Source organism: Lithobates pipiens, unplaced genomic scaffold (genome assembly GCF_037356315.1).
Source record: "Lithobates pipiens isolate NorthernLeopardFrog02 unplaced genomic scaffold, aLitPip1_a1.2 Scaffold_8, whole genome shotgun sequence".
Lineage (NCBI taxonomy): Eukaryota > Metazoa > Chordata > Amphibia > Anura > Ranidae > Lithobates > Lithobates pipiens.
In genome coordinates, this window is record NW_027507903.1 from 163,293,902 (window position 1) to 163,309,803 (window position 15,902).

The window sequence follows — 15,902 nt, forward strand, 5'->3', positions numbered from 1 at the left end:
TTTTTCGTTCAAAAATTGCATTACGGTCGAATCTGTCTTTGAAGGCTTATGGTGTCTGTCGAATGTATAAAGAAGATTAGACGGAGCTAGTATATAGCATACTTCGTGTGAACTTTAGAACCCTATTAAAGTCTATGGGACTCCAACGTTCAAAATCTAAAGTGCTAATTTTAAAGGCTAATATGCAAGTTACTGCCCTAAAAAGTGTTTGGGGACCCGGGTCCTGCCCCAGGGCACATGTATCAATGCAAAAAAAAGTTTTAAAAACTACCGTTTTTTCGGGAGCAGTGATTTTAATAATGATTAAAGTGAAACAATAAAAGTGTAACATTCCTTTAAATCTCATAGGGGGGGGGGTGTCTATAGTATGCCTGTGAAGGGGCGCATGTTTCTGGTGCTTAGAACTGTCCCTGCACAAAGTGTCATTTACGCAGGAAAAAAAGTCCTTTAAGATCACTTGCAGCTATTATGAATTGTCGGCTCCGTAATACAGAGAACACTCATTGAAAGTCATTGATAAAAAAAAAAAAGCGTGGGGGTCCCCCAAATTCAATTACCAGGCCCTTCAGGTCTGGTATGGATATTAAGGGGAACCCCGAATCAAATTTAAAAAAAAATTGACGTGGGGTCCCCCTAAAAATCCATACCAGACTCTTTATCCGAGCACGCAACCTGGCAGGCCGCAGGAAAAGAGGGGGGCGAGAAAGCAGCCCCCCTCCCTCCTGAACCGTACCAGGCCACATGTCCTCAACATTGGGAGGATGCTTTGGGGGTCTGTGACCCCTCAAAGCCCCTTGTCCCCATGTTGATGTGGAGAAGGGCCTCATCCCCACAACCCTGGCCAATGGTTTTGGGGGGTCTGCGGGCAGGGGGGCTTATCAGAATCTGGAAGCCCCCTTTAACAAGGGGACACCCAGAACCCCCCCATTTGAAATGGTACAAAAGTACCCCTACCATTTCACAAAGAAAGTGTAAAAAATAGTTAAATGAGACAAACACACTTTTGAAAAATTCCTTTAATAAAAATAAAAAAAATTAAAAATTCCAGCGGTGGTAATCCACTCTTGCTATCCAGCGATGGACGATCATCTCTCCGGGGTCCAGCGATGGCTGATCTGAATCAGTGCAGGAAATCCATCCATCTTCTGTCTCCACTGAGGAGACACTGCGGGATCCCGGTGGCCTGACGTTTGTTATATGCAGAGGGCGGGGCCACCCATCACCTGACCCCGCCCCCTCTGACGCAAGGGGAAACTCGGGTTTCCCCGTGACGTATGGGTGACCCCGCTCTCCTCTGATGTAACGGAAACCTGACTGTGTTACATCAGAGGGGGGCGGGGTCACCCATACATCATGGGGAAGCCCGGGTTTCCCCTTGTGTCAGAGGGGGGCAGGGTCTGGTGATGTGTGGCCCCGCCCTCCGCATATAACAAACGTCAGGCCGCCGGAATCCCCGCAGTGTCTTCTCCGTGGAGACAGAAGATGGATGGATTCGCTGCGCTGATACAGATCAGCCATTGCTGGACCTCGGAGAGATGATCATCCCTCGCTGGATTACCACCGCTGGAATATTTTTTTTATTTTTTTCGTTTTTAATAAAGGAATTTTTCAAAAGTGTGTTTGTCTTATTTAACAATTTTTTACACTTTCTTTTTTAAATGGTAATGGTACTTTTGTACCCCCTTACCATTTCAAACAGGGGGGGCAGGATCTGGGGGTCCCCTTGTCCCCTCCATATTCTGATAAGCCCCCCGCCCGCAGACTCCCATAACCACTGGCCAGGGTTGTGGGGATGAGGCCCTTCTCCACATCCACATGGGGACAAGGTGCTTTGAGGGGTCACAGACCCACAAAGCATCCTCCCAATGTTGAGGGCATGTGGCCTGGTATGGTTCAGGAGGGAGGGGGGCCACTCTCTCATCCCCCTCTTTTCCTGCGGCCTGCCAGGTTGCGTGCTCGGATAAAGGGTCTGGTATGGATTTTAAGGGGGACCCCATGTAATTTTTTTTTTTAATTTGACGCAGGGTTCCGCTTAATATCCATACCAGACCTGAAGGGCCTGGTAATTGAATTTGGGGGATCCCACGCTTTTTTTAAATGTATTTATTTTATTTTTTTATCAATGACTTTCAATGAGTGTTCTCTGTATTACGGAGCCGACAATTCATAAGAGCTGCGAGTGATTTTCAAGGACCTTTTTTCCTGCATAAATGACACTTTGTGCAGGGACAGTTCTAAGCACCAGAAACATGCGCCCATTCACAGGCATACTATAGACACCCCCCCCCCCCCGTACAAAATTTAAAGGAATATTACACTTTTATTGTTTCGCTTTAATCATTATTAAAATCACTGCTCCTGAAAAAACGGACGTTTTTAAAACTTTTTTTTGCATTGATACAGGTCCCCTGGGGCAGGACTCGGGTCCCCAAACACTTTTTAGGACAGTAACTTGCAGAATCTTTTCTCTCTGTCAAATCTTTTTTCTCTGTCGAATATTTTCTCTATATAATCTTGGACTAATAGAGGTAAGGTTAGGCACATTCAACCACAGGTTCTATAGACACAGATTGTTATTGTCAGAGTCACGTCAAATCTCCTATTCTATATCGAACTGTTGTAACAACGAAAACGAAAATAAAGCATTTATTTATGTCGGATCTTTCGTTTTTCGGATTCTGTGCTTTCGTTATCGTTTGTCAAAACGAAAACGAAAATAGCTGAAATTCGGACGAAAATGCATTCGGACGAAAACGAATGCACATGTCTACTGATATTTACATCATACATGAAGTTAACCGTTTGAAACAATATTGCATGTGGCGAGTACGCTTCCGTATCCTTTACTGTCAATATTTAAGGATTAGACATGGCTATATTAAGAAAAATGGGCTTTAAAGGGGAAACTAGGGCACTGCAAGACAGACTACATGAGTGGTGTTACAGAAATAAGATCCAATCCTAAGGAGGGTATACCAGAAGGCTAAAGCCTCGTACACACGATCGGATTTTTTTGCAGACAAAACCACAGACTTTTGTCCGAAGGTGCGTGCCTGGATTTTGTCTTGCATACAAGTGGCAAGGAATTTTCGGCCAACAAACACAAACGTACTGACGTTCTATGTGGTTTTTCAGCTCTTTAGCACCACCCTTTGGGCTCCTTCTGGTAATTTTGTGTTAATAGAAGTTTGGTGAGTGTTTTTCATTTTGCGCTTTTCATTTCGCACTTTTCATTTAGCACTTTTCAGTTTGCGCTTTTCAGTTTGTGCTTTTTTATTTTGCGCTTTTCAGTTAATTTCTGAATGAGCGTTCATCAACCATGTTGGGGAATCAGAGGAGATAATGTGTTATTTATTCTTGGCCTGGGAGTTATTACTTTGACCGAAGTCTAGTCCAGGGACAGGAGGAAGAAGATTTCTTGGACCAAAAATAGGTTGTTTTCTTAATCATGATCAATTATATCATATGCCTTTGCTGCAGGAGCTCCAGGAGAATAATCCAGATGAATTATCTCTGGATGATGGACCCCTACATTCACCAACTCTTGGCATTGTTGACCCCTATATTAATTAGCAGGACATATGCATGAGGCTTTTATTTAATTTTTTGGTTGAATAATAATGATTTGATTTGTTATATTTTCTATATTTTTTGGATGCATAGAATGCACTTTTTGGTTAAGTTCTATTGGCAAATAGCATGTCTAAATGTATTTGTTTTCTTTTTTCAATGCACAATAAAAAAAAAATGCGGAGAATAATACTTGGCTATGTGTTTTACTTCAAATGACAGTTTGGGAGTAGGCAGTTACATTTTAAAAAATACAATGTCAAATTAACACCAACATACCGTATATACTCGAGTATAAGCCGAGATTTTCAGCCTCTTTTTTGAGGCTGAAAGTGCCCCCCTCGGCTTATACTCGAGTCATCGCTGTCTGCCTGCTCGATCAGCGTGTCGAGCAGACAGACAGCGGCCATTCTATAATTCAAAAGCCGCGCCTCCGGCTCCGCCTTCGCCTGTGATAGGCGGAACACTGAATTTCCCAGCAGCCTGTGTTCCGCCTATCACCGACATCGTCTCATCCTCGTACTACGGACGAGGATGAGACGATGTCCGTGATAGGCGGAACACAGGCTGCTGGGAAATTGTGTTCCGCCTATCACAGACAGGGAGGCGCGTGTAAGGGCTTACCTAGATTGGAGTCCATGTTGCAGAGATGTAGGCTCACCCTTGCAAATAAACACAGCCCACAGTAACAAACAGATAAGCTACCTGGGCTGTGAATCTGTGCACGGGGGCTTGACAGGAATTTGCCAAAGGATTGTCCAGGTAAAGCCTTAGTCAGGGATTCCAGAAGACAGAATAAACGATATACAAGCCAGGGTCGGTAGCCGGGGTCAGTCTTGGAACTCAGGAACCTTTGGCAACAAGAGACAATGAACTGACAAAGCCCTCAGAGTGAGGCAGTGTTTTATACCCTAGCTGATTAGGTAACCTGCCACAGCTGATCCAAGAGTGAAAGGTACAAACAGAATTGCCACAGTACTAATGCAAAACTAGACATGGCTGGAAAGCAGGCAGAATAGAACTGAGGTGTGGCTCAGAGGTAAGGCAACGGGAACAACTACTGGCAGTCATGAGTTCAATACCACCCAGAGCCACTTGAGGCGTGACTACACCTGGCTGTCCAAAATACACGGTAGGGACCGTGACAGTGCGGCATTTGAACAGGGGAATGGGCGCCGACGAAGAGCGGTGATCCTGGGACGGGACCGGACGGAGGCTCGGGACGGGACGGGACCGGACGGAGTCTCGGGACGGGACGGGACCGGACGGAGGCTCGGGACCGGACGGAGGCTCAGGACACAGGTAGACTGGACACACAAGGCCACACACACACACACACACACGGATGGACACACACACACAGGGATGGATGGATGGATGGACACACACACAGGGATGGATGGATGGATGGACACACACACACACAGGGATGGATGGATGGATGGACACACACACAGGGATGGATGGATGGATGGACACACACACACAGGGATGGATGGACACACACACACACAGGGATGGATGGATGGATGGACACACACACAGGGATGGACAGGCATATCTCACCCTCGGCTTATACACGAGTCAATAGGTTTCCCAGTTTTTTGGGGGTAAATTGGGGGCCTCGGCTTATACTCGGGTCGGCCTATACTCGAGTATATACGGTAGTTGTATTTTTGAACTTAAAAACTATGGGATAATGGTGTTGTGGTAACTTGCCCCCCAAAAAAAAGCATAATAATTTTATTCTTAATAGCACTAGAAAAAAAAAGCCTTTGAAACATATAACTCCATCAGTATCACTAGCAAAGCAGCTTCATTATTGTCCCACCAAAGAAGAAGAGACTTGTGCACTGCATTTTCGAGATTACATATTTTGCCATGTCACGAATGTTAAGTCTTAATTAAGAAAGCTAGTTTACAAGACTGACCGCTTCTGGCTTGTCCTTGCTTCTAAGCATGCATGTTTGTACTTTGGACTTTTGTCCAACGGACTGGTGTACACATGCTCGAAAAATCCGACAACAGACATTTGTCCGCAGAAAATGTTAAAACCTGCTAGCCAACCTTTGTCCGTGGAAAATCCAACAATTTTCTGATGGAGCATACACATGATTGGATTTTCCGCCAATGGCCTGTCATCACACATTTCTCCTTGGAAAATCTGATTGTGTGTACGAGGCTTAAGTCTCAATCTAGGGAGTCACCAATTTATAACACAGTGGGATTGATTTACTAAGACTAGAGAGTGCAAGATTTGGTGCAGATATGCATAGTAACCAATCAGCTTCTAACTTTAGCTTGTTTAATTCATTTTTGACAAAAAAAATTGAAGTTAATTGGTTTCTTTGCAGAGCTGCACCAGATATCGCACTCTCCAGTTTCAGTAAATCAACCCCAATGTCTAAATCCAATTCCGACAATGTGAAGACTCATGCCAACATGGTCAAATTGATATACTGGTATCTGTTGACCAGCAGTGACCTAAAAGGGAAGTATGTGAGGGTCAAACCCAAAAAGATTTTTAATGGGCCAATTTAATTCATGATAAAGCCATACAAAGTCACTATTTGGTGAATAAGTTACATATAATAACAAAGTAAAAGACCTGTTTCTTTTCCAAATGCCCTTGGTTTGGAAGGTGTTCAAATATGGGAAAATATGGGTATCTAGACATTATGTCAGTGTTCAGATGATGGGTGTGGCTTAGCTAATGATTTGTGCCTTAGGTGCTTTTTACAAGGAAGAACAAAAGACAGTTTTGTACATGCATTAATGACCATGCATACCTACTAGTCAGTGGTAAAGTCATTACATCTGTAAGTCTCCATGTTGGCCTCCAGTATAACTTTAATACATCTGTTAATAAATGTAATGCATTAGACACAGAGATAAGCACTTCCGTCACAGCAAAGCAGCATAAACACAAACCTGAAGGCCGCAAGTATACCAGGGTTGTTTATTGACTACTCTTCTGCTTGATCCCCATCTGCTACATCTGCTACCAGAACCTGGCTTGTTCAGCCCCTGGTGGGGCAATCCCAAGGACTATTACCTGGTACTAGCATGCAGCAAAACCCATCTCCGCCATCAGGGGCTCTGATGATTACTGACTAGTACCTAGACCCTGTTTTTTGGGTGAACTCACATCATCCTCTTGGGCAGTGGTCTACAAACTGTGGCCCAGGGGTGGGATGCGGCCTTTTGCTTGCTTTTATCTGGTCCTTGGGGCAATATTTCATCCTCTGACACCAACAATGGGGCCTAATTCATTCCACTGACACCAACAAAAGGGCACAAATCCCCCAATGACAACAATGATGGAGCATAGTTCCTCCCAATGGCACAGATGATGGGACATAGTTCCTCTCACTGACATCAAAAAAGGATCATTGTTTACTCCCACTGATGCTGGGACATTTTTTATTTCCAATGGCCACATACTGGCCCCCTAAAGTCTGAAGGATAGTAAACTGGCCCATTGTTTAGAAAGTTTGGAGACCCCTGCTCTAGGGGGTTATTCTGGTATACTTCTTGCTTATTTCTCATGAATCACTCTACTGCTATAGCCATTGGCCTCTGAGCTTGATCCCGAATGTTCTGGCCCAACACATGAATGTAATTGTAGCAGCTGCTGTGGCTCTTCTCATGTATCAAATTGAGTTTGGTATTAACTACTACCAGGAAAAGTTGCAGGACTCTGCATTCCAGAGATACTGCTGCTGGAGATACAAATTCACATATGCCTCTAGCACTCAAGTTCATTGGGGGTCATCACCATTACAGAGGCTTAATGTCATAATCAGTGTTGTATTTTACTTTCATATGCAACCTGCTGCATTTACTTTTGAGAGGAAGATTTTTTCTGCTTATTATCTACCTTCTGACTGAGGAAGCTTTAGTTAGGGCCTGCCCTCATGTGGAGCAAGACAATTTGATCCTGGACAATTTTGATTGATTTGTGACTGCTTAAAACATCTGTTTCTACTCAGGAGAAATAGGGACAATGTGTAGACAACTTATGTCTCTGTTGCAGAGACTCTGGACATTATGCAGTTAATTGTCCCATTCAATTTTAAAGAACAACTGTGGCAACTGACGTTACAATTTCTGAGCAAATAAGCTCCATTTCTCAGTCTGTCTCTCCCTTGATTCATGAGGTAAAAAAAAGTTCATGCCTTATCATTTCCTTTTGTCATCCCAATTAAACTTATCATTAAAGGCTTTAAAATCCCTTGCTCCACTGTGCTGGGCTATGAGGCTGGTGGAACTTCATGGACATTCAATTTGCCCAAAACAATAACATTCAAATAAGAAATTAACCTGACTCTATTAATAGGGAAACTGTTGATGGCTCACCTTTATCTTCAGAACCTGTTACCCATGAGACCGTCTCACTTATACTCCAAATTGAGGCTGACCATTAGGAAACTATCAGCTTTCACTTGATCACATCACCCAAATTCCCTATCATCCTGGCCATATTCCTGGGTGCTCTATCCATGATCAATCCCAACATCAACTGGGGACAAGGACCATATATTTTATGTCCAACTATTGCAAGGGACGTTGTAAGGTATCTTACCAAACAAGTCCTCCACCAACCAGGAATTCACAAGCAGTTGTAGTAACTACCAACCTGTATGACAGTATCATGAATTCTGGGATGTTTGTGTAGCGCTGGTACTCCTAATGAGTACGCGCTATATGTTTAAATTTAGTTTTTGCCCAAAACTGTAATGAGTTTTGGGACTAATTGTGCTAAATTGGACTTTGGCATCAGTTTGGCTGGGCTGTATAGAAGTTCTGCCTGGTTATAGGTGGGGTTGTACACCTGTGGGAGGCTATAGAATGAAGTCTGGTTGGACGCATTGGGTACCAATCTCTATCTCGGACCCAATCAGTGGGCGCGGTTGTCTCACTGCGTAATCTGGGAAGGGGTACTTAAGGTGTCGAAATCACGTGGTTCGGGGTTCCGGTCCAGAAGTTGTTGCTGACTCCATGGTCCTGGTCCTCCTGACCAGCCCCCAGGGGCCCTCATGGCCTGGGGTGTGGATCCATCCATTTCCGAGCCTCAGAACTGGCAAGTTTGAAGCGCAGTAACTGGAAGGAGGATTCTAAGGTATTCCGGTGCCATCTCAGGTTTTGGAGAGGCCCAGCAACTCTACACGCGACCAGGGGAGAAGACTCTTCAGTATGAGAACCACGCACACGGCTGGCTGCTCGGTAAGAGCCTGGAAGCTGAGCTGCCATGGACATTGATTGAATCCACAATTCTTACAGTATCGCCGTTCTGGCTGAAAGATTCTGGTACAGTAAGAAAAGTTGCTACTTCTACCCTTCCAGTTGTAACTAAGTTTCCAACCAAGTCTGCATGAGAGACTTTGAAAAGCTAGAATTACCTGTTGGCTGCTAAACCTAACACTTAAGGATTTATCCAACAGTTAAAGAGTCCAGTTGCGAGCTGCTGTTCCCTGGATTGTGTACATAGAGAGAGACTGTTATTGAAGTAAGCAGTTCCAACTCTACCCTGATACTCTCTATTCCCAACTTAGAGACTGAGTTTGTTCAACCGTTTTATGCAAAATAAAAATCCTGACAAGGAATTCAAGTGTCGGTCTCTGCATTTACTGGGTTATCGACCCTGGGAACCCCTAGACAAGGACAACGAGTGTGAGCAGGAAGATGTAATTGGTAAGCCCAGAAAAAATTTAACAGCTCCTTCGGGAGTTAGTGCTACATGTGGGGGCTCATAGTCCGGGATTTGCCGTTACCTCCTGCAACGGAGAAAGACATACATGTGAGTTTGTTACATGTGACTTTAATGGAATAGAGGGTGAAGTTTTGAACTGCACCATCTTTACTAAGGCAAAGACTTTCACTATTGTGCGTAAGCATGGGAGGAGTCCTACAGAAAGCCTGCTAAATTGCACAACCGGAGGAACCAGTGGGAGGAGTCTACGCCTGTTTCATCTTCCAGCACGAGGCACCGCGTGAGTGTGTCTCAGGAAGAAAGTGGAGTTGGTCACGCTTGCTGAGCTGCAATTATGTTTCGTGTCCCTGGTGTGCCGTCTGTTCCAGGACCTAGGATGCCATCGGTCAGAGGTCCTACCAGCATACAGATGCCTGGCACCGTATTGACAGACACAAGGATCTGCCTGCTGCCGGGGCTGTCGAGGCCCTCAGTATACTTTGTAGAGGTTGTAACGGCCTGATTTCCAGTCCTCGGCCGTTTGCTCGCTGTCGGAGGTGCGGGGACTATGCTTTTAAAGTGGAGCAGCCTACTGAATTGCCTCGGGCCTACCATATGGACTGGGCCACGGGCGTGGCAACCGAGGAGACTATCATGTCTGCTCTGACTGTGAGGCCTACTGTTTCGGCTTCATCCACCATTTCTGGTGCCTTAAACAAGGACATTGCTTCTTCTCGGGCCAGAGAATCTACTCCCGAGGTCATGGATACAGCTTTGTCCACTACTATGCCTGCCCTGGAGAGAGTGGGTCTGTCAAAGCCTTCCCGTAACCGCAAAGGACCACACCCCAGTCTGGTTGCAGCTCAAGGGAAGAAAGCGATCACCCATGAGAAATCAACCCAAATTACTGGTGAGCAACCTGGGGAACTTGTGGGGAAAGGGACCGAAGGGGGTTATGTGTTAGTAGAGGAATCACCGGACTCTGATTTAGATTCCTCCTATGCCTCTTCTGAAGCTGAGAACGTTGAGGAACTGTTTGACGGAATGTCTCAGGAACTGTTATGGGCATGTTGGAATGATGTGGCTGCTACCTGTGCTGACATTTCGGGCTGGCTAGCCCTTACCTCTGGGGAAGCGAAGCCATGAGCGGAGACCCCATCTGTGAGTAGTGCATTGTTGCCAAAACCTGTACACCTACCAAAGCTTACAAAGGATGCTACGACCCTAGTGAAAAAGTCCCATATTTTGTGCATACCCCCTGGGGATGGAACTGCTCGCAATCTGCCGAGACTTGCCAGGTCTCAGAGACTTTTGAACAAGCAGGTGGCATCAGAGTATGGACTTGAATTTCCTCATGTGCCCAGGAAAATCATGGACATTAATGAGGAAAATCGTAAGAAGTGGTATGCAGTAGGCTTGTGCAATGTGTTTCGTAACGAATCGAAATTAGGCCGAATTTTGCATCTTTCGGACATTGGGATGCATCCAATTGTCCGAATAAAAAAATAACGAATTACAACGAATACGAAAGAAATATAACGAATAAATTTGAATGAATTTGACATGATTCGGTAATTCTTCAAAGATCTAATGAAACAAAAAGTCAGCTCAAAGTAAATCTTATAGTCCAATCAGCTAATTAATTTTGTGCCGGAGGATGGATTACTGGCAAAGTGCATTCCTGAGTCCTGAGTTAGAAGGGTGTTGCATTGTATTGGAGCCGAGGAGAAGAGACGTCTTTGTGTGTGTTAAAAGATTCAATAAACAAACGACTTTCCAAACTACGAATCATTATCACGAATGTCTATACATACATAAATAGCGAATTTCAACAAATATGAACGAATGAATTCGACACTCTACGAATAATAACGAATTATCCAAAAACGTATTAACATAACATAACGAATATAACAGAACGAAATGATGTATTTTACGAATGACAACGAACCGAAACTAAACAAAATTTTCCATTGTGCACAAATACCTTAAAGTTCCAAAACCACTTTGTAAGAAGGCATTCTGCCAGGAAATGTATGAACATTTTCTTGGATGTCTGCAATACTGGAGCTATGGTCGGCACATTTATGCAGACAAAGTGGTCATTTTCAGGCCAGATAAAGACAGTGCCGTGTACTTTATCACTGCCGTGGATGAACATGGAAAAGACTTATGCCCCGTACACACGAGCGGACTTTTCAACATCCAAAGTCCGTCAGACCGAGTCCGTCAGACTATCCGATCGTATGTGGGCTGCAACGGACTTTAGCTTCGCAAAAGTCTGACGGACTTTAGAAATGAAGCATGCTTCAAATTTTCCCGACGGAACTCCGCCGGACCCAGGTCCGATGTAGAAGTCCGCTCGTCTGTATGCTGTTCCGACAGTCCTAAAACGACGCATGCTCTGAAGCAAGTACGAGACGGAAGTGCTCGGTCTTGTAAAACTCCAGTTCGTATTGGAAGTAGCACATTCGTCATGCTGCAAATTCTGTGCTCGTTTAAATGTATAGCGCATCTTCTTTATAATGCTAGAAGAACGAAGCCTTTTTATTTATAATGCTCGAAGAACGAAGTTGCTTTGCTGCTCATATTCACTCACAGAGTTCTCACCAAACACATTTCTGTTTTATTTCTCCTCATCTCATGAATGATCTTGTTTTTATTTTAAAGCCCCATCTCAATATTTTTTTTTTTTTTTTTTTTTTTTAATAATTTTTTTTACTCCATATTTTTGGTACAATTCTTTACCATGTTTTTCTTGTGATCTCCATATTTAATTATTCTGTCAATTAAAACCAAAAAAAAAAAAAAAGTTGTTAACTTGACCGAATAATTAAATATGGAGATCACAAGAATAAAAATGTTCATGATTTCACCCAAAAATATTGATGAAAAAATTACTCCAAAAAAAAAAAAAAACAAGAAAAAATGTTGGTGACTAATTTTTGGCCTACATATTTTTGGTACAATTCTTTACCATTTTTTTTTTATTGTGATCTCCATATTTAATTGTTCCGTCAAGTTAAAACCAAAAACTTTATTTAATTTTATTTTTTTTTCATTACCACAATAACCTTTTTATTTTTATTCTGGTGACAAGTTACCACAATAACATTTTTATTTTGTTTATAACCTCAAGGAGGTTAGTGTCCCTTGTTAATTTCACATTGTCTTTTATAGAAAGGTATTTGACCAAAAAACACATAGGCAATTATATTTTCAAACAAAAATATCCATTTATTCTGGTTCTACAAACAAAAAAATGAAGGCAACACTGGAGAAACTTGTGACATTTGTGTAGCCTTTTGGCCCCAGGGCAAACGTGAAACTCTGTGGACAAGAAAATTCAAATATTACAAAATCCAATATGGTCCCAGAATCCCAGACATCAAGAGCAGCATCAGATGGTATATATGTCCCCAGGCTGTGGTACAACAGGCTGCATCTTTTTGGTCGGACCAGAGTGAAGCCAGGTCATCACCTTCTTCTCTTCGCTCCACCCTTCACTGCACCCTTCCCTGCAGACTTCCCTGTAGCCTTCCTGGGAGGCTGTGTCTCCGGTGGTGGACTCGTGGCAGGAGGAGGAGGAGGAGGAGGAGGAGGAGGAGGAACAGGAGGAACTTGCTCCACAATATTACTGTTGGCAGATAATTCTCCACTGAACCCCTTCTGTAACGCCAGGAAAATGAGCCTTTCACAGTGGAGACGTTGGCCCATCTCTAGTTGCTGGAGCCGGCTGGCGATGTAGCAGCCATAGGCCTCTTCTGCGTCAGGGGGGCTGTTTAAAACATTAGTAGCCTCTCTAATTAGTCGCAGGGATTCCTCTTGTGCCTGCGTATTTTTTTTGGCCCTTTTGGATGGAAGACGGAGGGGAGGCACTTGAGATGTTGTCATGCTTCTACTAGGCCCGGCCACCTCCTGCCTGACAGAGGGCATGGACTCCTCCTGGCTGAGAGTGGGCATAGCCTCCTCCTGCCTGCCACTTTCCCCACCTTCCTCCTGGCTGAGCTCCTCCTGTGTATAAAAAAGGGACATTGTTTTAGTTTTTTGTTCATCAATCCTAAACATTTTTCAGCTCCTGACTTCAAAATTCTGTTAATACATATAAAAGAGTATCATTATGACACCACTATTTCTTGTTTCTGCTGGTGACAAACATTTGTGGCCACTACTGTAAATTGATATGTCCAAATTTTAACTATTTTTTAACATCAATAATAGCGTACAAATTCGAATAACATCTAGTTAACATCATTAATATTATGAATATCACTATTTTTGGTAAAAAAATACCTGGCTCCAGCTGGGTGCATCCGCTTCTTCCAGGATGGAAGGCTCATCAGCCTCTGCTGAGGTGGAGGGAATGCTGCAGGGAAGGGTGGAGGGAAGGGTGGAGGGAAGAGTAGAAAGCGACTCCCTGGGTCTACACCGGTCGTCCAGGAACCGTAGCTTTTCAAAGTACCACAGCCTGGGTACATACACATCACCTGGTGCTGCTCCTGATGTTTTGGATTGTTCGATTTTCCTCTTTTCCTTTCGGTACATATTTTGCAATATTTGAATTTTCTTATCCACAAAGTCCACGTCTGCCTCTGGGATCCAAGTCTGCACAAATGTCACAAATCTCTCCAGTGTTGCCCTCCTTACTGCTTTATTAAAATAATCCTTGTGCTTGGTATGCCATAGATTTGACATCTCTTTATACTTGTCGATAAACAGACTTAAAAATTCTGGATCCCTGAATTTTTGATTCATTTTTCTGCAAGACAATACACAAGCCAAAAAACATAATGTTAGCTCAGACTCTCCTAATCTTAGCCCAAGATAGACTCCAGGATCTGCCACTTATTTGGGGAAATGGTTTAAACTTACCTTCGTTTTTCTTGCTCCCAACTTCTGTTCCTATTTTCGCAAACGAACATACGACATGTGATTTTTGTCGTTATATACAGTGCGTACGCGTAGAACTACGCCTGCGTTGCCCGCCCCTGACATTCTTTTAGTCAAGTTCATGTTTTCCCGCCCCTTTCTGCGCACTTAACGTACGTACGACGTGTGATTTTGTCGTAAGATCCAGTGCGTACGCGTAGAACTACGCCTGCGTTGCCCGCCCCTGACGTTCTTTTAGTCAAGTTCATGGTTTCCCGCCCCTTTCTGCGCACTTAACGTACGTACGACATGTGCATTTTGGCTTAAGATCCAGTGCGTACGCGTAGAACTACGCCTGCGTTGCCCGCCCCTGACGTTCTTTTAGTCAAGTTCATGGTTTCCCGCCCTTTCTGCGCACTTAACGTACGTACGACGTGTGATTTTGTCGTAAGATCCAGTGCGTACGCCTAGAACTACGCCTGCGTTGCCCGCCCCTGACGTTCTTTTAGTCAAGTTCATGGTTTCCCGCCCTTTCTGCGCACTTAACGTACGTACGACGTGTGATTTTGTCGTAAGATCCAGTGCGTACGCGTAGAACTACGCCTGCGTTGCCCGCCCCTGACGTTCTTTTAGTCAAGTTCATGGTTTCCCGCCCTTTCTGCGCACTTAACGTACGTACGACGTGTGATTTTGTCGTAAGATCCAGTGCGTACGCGTAGAACTACGCCTGCGTTGCCCGCCCCTGACGTTCTTTTAGTCAAGTTCATGGTTTCCCGCCCCTTTCTGCGCACTTAACGTACGTACGACATGTGCATTTTGGCTTAAGATCCAGTGCGTACGCGTAGAACTACGCCTGCGTTGCCCGCCCCTGATGTTCTTTTGCAAGAATATTTCCCGCCCCCTTTTCTCTACGGTGCGCAGTAGGAGAAACATGGCGGAAACACAACAGGTGCTTGATATGAACGACTCCAGTAGTCAGGAATCCCCGGAGCCACAAACGTCCCGATCCGGAAAGAGGAGATTTAAGGCCTCAAATATGGCATTTCAAGAGATGGTGGAGATGGTGGGAATCTTGCGAAGTAGGGATTATGATGGCAAGCATGGACCATACACCCATCCGAACTTGCGCAAGGCCAGAATCATGGCCAAAGTAGTTAAGACCCTGCATAATCGTTTTGGGGTACGACGGTCAAAAGACCAATTGAGGAAACGGTGGTCCGACCTGAAATTGAGGGAGCCGGATCAATACAGAAGGATCAAGAAAGTTCTGAAAAAAAGTAAGTACTTGTCGTGTGTTCCTATTTTATGATTATTGCATACAGATCCATATGCTTTACCTTTGTACAATGTAAAAAATTGCTGCTTTCATGTTGTATACAGTAAAAGAATCGTATCGTTTTAACAAACCCTCGTAAATTGTTCGTGGCAAACCTCGTTTATGATACAGGGTTTAAACAGCATTTTTTGGCTGTGTAATTTTTAGGACACAACAAATGATTAGGACATTGTGGTTTAGATGTGTTTCAAAATACAATGACTAGAAAAGAACATTCAGTGTAATTGAAGGAGAGGACACTTGGCAGCTGGGTAAAAACACATCTGCACTCATGAGCAAAGGTGTGGGACACCAGAGAACATTTATTAGGGTAAACCACACGCCACACGGGGTTCCCTGGTATACTTGGGGGGGGGGGGGGGTTGGGCATGTGTGAACCTTGGCACAAAAAGCAAATTATTTGCTTTTTTGGCAAAGTGAATTGATTTCTCATGT